This window comes from Fukomys damarensis, unplaced genomic scaffold (genome assembly GCF_012274545.1).
Source record: "Fukomys damarensis isolate Sample0158 unplaced genomic scaffold, DMR_v1.0_HiC HiC_scaffold_20, whole genome shotgun sequence".
In the NCBI taxonomy this organism is placed as follows: Eukaryota; Metazoa; Chordata; class Mammalia; order Rodentia; family Bathyergidae; genus Fukomys; species Fukomys damarensis.
The window spans coordinates 32,893,408-32,899,623 of record NW_022900932.1 but is presented as its reverse complement, the minus strand read 5'-3'; the positions used below and the strand labels follow the sequence as shown (position 1 = coordinate 32,899,623).

Genomic DNA, 6,216 nt, shown 5'->3' with positions numbered 1-6,216 from the left:
CAAAATTATTTGCTAAAAAACCATGTGCAGAAGCAAACATGCAACTCTAAATAAATGATATTGCACAGTAGTTAATAAAACTGTAATACTAAATTTTGAATTTTATTCTCAAAATCTTTTGGATTTGTCAGATAAATCTAGAGCCTAGCATGACATAAGAAAGATTGAAAATCTTCATTAATATATGATTTCAAATATGGAATTATAGAAGAATATAAATGATTTAAACCCTAACATTTACAAATAAAAAGTTTATAACTGCCAGACAGCTATACCAAATTTTAGTATTTCCTGAGAAGGCATGTTGAATTTTAGTACCAATGTACAATATTAAGAACACTCATGAAAATGCTCATCATTTCCTGTGAAACATTCTAAAAATATCTGTCATTTATACATTTTTTCTATATCTTTTAATAATCTCATTTGAAGTCCGAATCTATACATTTGGTAATCTATGTAAAGAACAACAGATTTTATAAGGAAATTAATTATGCTTTGTAATCTAATAGAATTCTAATATGTTTTTTTCATAATTTTTTGAGTAATTTATTTCTACAATGTAGGAAACAGTTTTCTTTTCTACACTAAAGGGGCATTAATATCTTCTGAGTAATTTAATTATAAACCTGAAAGGAAATAAATATCTGTGTTACCATACCTATTATAGTCCCTGAAATATGGGTTAAGTTCAATAAATAATAGCTAACAATTTCTGATCATTACTTAAACATTTATAGTCCTTATGCTAAGATTTTACCAAGAAAAAGATTTAAACGTATATTGCACTGATTCCTAATTTTCAATGTTTCTTCTTGAGTTTTACCCATATAAACCAGCTCTTAGTAAAAATTGGCATGGTTTTGCTCATGATACAAATAGCTACTCATAGTCAAATTCAAGATTTTAATAAAATACTCTTCTCCACTGTATACTGTTTAGACCCTAGCAGGAGATATGGGTGAAAAGAAGAAGAGGGAATTGAGCTTTCATTTCAACATCTTTAAAGTAGAAATGTGTTTTAAAATTTGCTTCAATGTGTTGTCATGATTACATATTTTTATTGGTTACAAAGCAGTGAACCTATAAACCTTAGCAAATAGTCATCTACTGTTGCATTGTAATTGTATTTCCATAATCTTTTCTTCTCCTTTTCTCCATTCAGCCATTTTCTAAACTTACTGCGATCTTCCTTGAACTATTCCTGTCAGCAACCTCAGTCTTTTAGTCATACTCACATTCCATGGCAATATGGACTTGATAGGATTCTTTTATTATGTGATAGTCTAATTTTCAAGTAAGCCTTTAAATAGTAGCTTTATATTTCAGATTAGCATTCTTTTAATTACAAGTATATGTCATGTCAAAGAAATTAAGAGATTTATAGTCTTAAAGTCATACTTTTCCTGTTAGCATCCTTTATTTAAGTTAATACACTTTTTTTAGACAACCTATATGACTTTTTTTTCCCTAAAAACAATGCCTCCTCTCAAAATATATCAAGTCAAAATAAATGAAGTGATTAAGAGGACATCAATCTCAATTGTCTAAAGTCCTAGAGTTGTGTGGATGACAAGCCACATTCATTTATGACAGAGGATAGATGTAAGTTAACTGCCAAATCTGTTAATGTTTTTTTTCTATTTTGAAACCATCAAAATCATAAATGACTTCACACCATCCTCATTGTAACCTAAAAGAGCAACCATGCATATGGATTTATGTTTGTACCAACAAAGCAGTGATAGTTTTTGAGATCAGCAAGGATTTGCTTCATTTGCTCTGGAATCCCTGTCATAAAAAGTTTTACTATTTCTGGTCATTGTTCTCCACTTTGCCTTTGATTGATTTCATGTAATCTTTGATGCAGTTCTGATGTGCTTTTGTGAGGCTAGTTTCCTGCAAGTGATGGTTCTGATGTGCTTTTGTGAAGGTAGTTTCCTGCAAATGATGGTGTATAACAATGTCAACACCAGAGATTACTGAGCTCTTGGTACCTGCACACCTTCAGCTGAGGATTTTGCATCATTGAGTGAGTCACCAATGTTACCCACTGTTGTACTGACCATCTTGCCAGCCACCACCAGGCTTGGCCTGTTCAGATCTCACAGATCTTGTAAATGTCAGAGAACATCTCTTAGTTGCCATAGAGGTCCTGGTAGATAATCATAATGGTAGTTTAAGGGAGAAAGTGGTCATGTTAGCATAGCAGGAGACCAGAACACACAGTGAATAAAGTATAGCCAGCATCAATTTCAGAACATGGCAGGGGGGACAGACAGGAAAACAAAAACAAAAACAAAAACAAAAACAAAAAACCCATAAGCACACTTCTTTTCTTTCTTTCTTCTTTCTTTTTTGTTTTGTTTTGTTTTGTTTTTTTGTACTGGGTATCGAACTCCAGACCTTGTGCTTACAAGGCAGACAACAGAAACACTGAGCTAAATCCCTAGTGCCCACACTTAACTATATTAAAACCTTACTTTTATTTTTAAACAACTCTAAGATATGAAGGAAAGACTTGATGGCATTCAGTTTCTATTAAGATTTTTTTAAATCAATAAATAATGTGCCTTTAAAAAGTCTCCAATAAATTTAGTTTGAAACTTCCAAATTAATAAGTGGTACCACACAAGAAACTAAGCAAGTTGTTTGGACAGACCTCTTTCCTACTATTTTTGCCCAGAAATTGTTATTAAATATAACAGTAAAAGTATTTTTTATGCAAAGCCAAGCTGAAAAAGAAGAGAATAACAAAATTTTCAGTGATAAGACTAAAAAAGATAATCAAAGCAAGATATGGAAAAGTAGAAAAAACTTTTTATTTGGGTGAATGGTATCCTGCACCCTTACCAAAACTGAACAGATGCCTTTTGGGTCATAAAAAACAAGGTCATCAGATTAAGTCTGATGACTGCTAAACTTGATCCTGCAGTGAAAATACTGTTGGGTGCTTGACTCACTAGGAAAAACCGTCATCTATCTAAAGTTTTGAAAGAAGCACTGACCTGTGTCATGTAAAGATACAGAGCACTTGGAGGAGTCCCAAACTGAGAACATAAAAGAGCAATTGGATAAGGACAGTTGGATTCCCTTGGCACTGACAGAACAAAATAAAACTACTCTTTGGAAACATTTCTTATAATGTAACCTCTGGTGTACCAAGGGGAAAAATATCTATGAAGAAAAGCAATGACAAAATTAATCACGAAGGGGGAAGTGAAGTAGACTTAGGGAAGGGAAGATAGAGAGAGGGAATGACCCACTGAGCCAACAACTGATAGAAACAACTAGAAATGATAAAAGAATCTGAAAGGGACAATTTGATATATTGGAAAAAAGAAATAAAGCATAAAACTTTAAAGAAAATATGTAATTCAGTTTGAAAACAGAAAAGTCAGGGCTGGGGATTTAGCTCAGTGGTTCCACCACCTGCCTTGCAAATGCAAGGTCCCAAGTTCGATCCCCAGTACCAAAAAAGAAAAACAAAATAAAACAAAAACAGAAAATTCAGATTTAAACAAAAATGTTTAGAAATTACAAACTAGTAAAAATTGAAAGTTCAATTAATAAGTAGGTTAAAGATTCTGGGGGAAAAAGAACTTGAACTGGATAGTAGAAATAACAAATTACTTAGAATTTAATATAGACAAAATATAGATATTATATAAAAGAGGAAGAGCAAGAAAAGACACAACTAAATGTAAATTGTTCTTTAAAAAACATAAGTAGAAAACAAAATCAGGACAATAATTGCTGCAAAGTATAGTAACTGAAAATTGTATAACTGAATGCAGGAGTTTCCAAACTAAAGTCAAGGAGTCCCCCTCAAGTAAAATAAAAACAAATGTGTAACCAAATTCATTTTGGAAATGTAGAACAAGAAAACAAAAGGAAACTTGGAATCCAAAAACCAGGCAGATGTAAAAGAAGAAAAATATTTTTGCCTAGAAAGTCTTAACAAATAATTTGATGACAACTGAGTTTCCTAGGTAGCTTTGCACTTTTAGTATGGTTTGAAAATGTTTAAGTGAATATAATTAGTGTAATTGTTAGGAGTCACTATATCCAAATGTATCTTGCAAAAAGACTCATAATTCTGTGAATTTGGAGCTGTATAATTTCAATCTTGCCATCAAATAATACCCATAAGCAGGGTAATAAGAAAAGTGAGCAACTTCAGATAATCATATTTCAAAGGACACAGTAACAAAAATGTGAGTGAGATTCAGAAGGTAAAAAACATACAGAAGTGTGTTTAGTTTTTGAGGAAACTTCACACTGCTTCTCATAATGTCTGCACCGATTCATCTTCTCAACAACATCAATTTCTTTTTCCCTACATCATTACCAACATTTTTTGTCCTTTTGATTTTAACCATTCTAATCATTGTAAGATAATTTCTTATTTTCCATTTCTTAATGATTATTGATAGTGTGTTTCATAGAGCTTTTGGCTATTATATCTTCTTTTATAAATTTCTATCAAAATTCTTTGCCCATTTTAATTAGATTACATTTTGCTCTTGAGTTGTGCAATACTGAATCACTTGCAAAATTTTCTCCCATTCTGAATTTTGTCTGTTCAATCTATTGACAGTTTTCTTTGTGTATTAGCTTCTCGTGTTTCTTGTGTATAGCAATGAAAAAATTGTGAACAACAAATTGAAACAAGAACAAATGCATAAAATGTCCCAATTAATTTACATATATTCAGAAATATAAATTTGAATTCTTGAAAATTGATATTTTGATCATATTTAAATAGGAAAATAATTTTGAGCAGAAAAATTGATATAATACATCCATTATTAATTTAAATATCTTGCAAACTTAAATATAGATGTAAATATCTAATTTCATACAAGTATTTGAAAAATTACTGGCAGTAATAGTGTACATCATGGGAACACATGCAAAACATTTTTCTTGGGATTGGGAAAAAGAGGAAAAGTTCTTTTATAATTATTATTATTCAATACCTATTGATGTACCTACCATGTGCAGTAATAAAATAAAAATTATAAAATGAGGCTGGGGTGTAGCTCAGTGGTACAGTGCTTGCCTAGAATAAGTGAGGTCCTTGCTGTGATTTCCAGCACTACCCACAAGTCAATAATAATGATGATATAATAATTGGTTTAAAAGTTGTAACTATTATATGTAGTCTGTTAGTACATACAGAAAATCCAAATAAATTTATTGAAAATGAAGTAGATATAGCAAGTTTGCTGATAGAGAAAAATAATTGCAGTTCTCCAAAACAATTAGAACAGAAAAAATAAAAACAAATCTATTATTATAGATATAAAAATTTCAAGTATGCAGCAACAGTTATAACAAATTATGTGAAGAAAGGCTTGTATTTAGTCATCTATGGAACTTTATGAAAGGAAAAAGGAAATCTAAATAAATTTGAAGAATAATCATGTTCAGATATTTGGAAAATAAAGTATTACAATGATGCCATAGCTAAAAAATATATAAAAATCAATAAATTCTCAAATTGCTAACACAATTAATTGTAGAAACAGACAAACCTGATATTCAAATTTACACAAAAATCCATTAGCCACCCCTTTTAAATATATACCTGTGTTATGAGTAAGCAAAGAAAAACAAAATGATTGAAATATTATATACTTATATAAATACTTAAAATTTACAGGAATGCAATATTATGAAAAGATTAAAAGAAGTGCAAGTTTAATCAGGTATGCTCACTATAGGCATTTGATCCAGGCAAATTTTGTCATACAGACAAGAAAAGAAAATAAGCTTTTTAAAAAAACTATAGGAGGTCAATTTAATTCAAAATGATATCTCTTTAAAATTAGAAGCATAAATTAACTCTAGCTAGACTGTAGAAATAAATATAAAATACAAATGAATCAAGCTTTTAGAAGTTTTTCCATAATAATGTAATTTTTACCTTTGGCAGGAGAATTCTTAAGTGGTTCAAGAAAAAGTACTAATCATATAATGTTACATTAAAATTTTCCTTCAAAAGGTTTAAAAAGCATGGCACAAAACTGAGAAAGCTCTGTTAACTCTAGCTAGACTGTAGAAATAAATATAAAATACAAATGAATCAAGCTTTTAGAAGTTTTTCCATAATAATGTAATTTTTACCTTTGGCAGGAGAATTCTTAAGTGGTTCAAGAAAAAGTACTAATCATATAATGTTACATTAAAATTTTCCTTCAAAAGGTTTAA

General features: G+C 30.2%; 1 pseudogene; it reads right to left on the bottom strand.

Moving 5' to 3' along the window:
- Positions 1-1,640: 1,640 nt before the first annotated feature.
- On the bottom strand, positions 1,641-2,170 carry LOC104867216 (annotated as a pseudogene).
- Between the last annotated feature and the right edge of the window lie 4,046 nt (positions 2,171-6,216).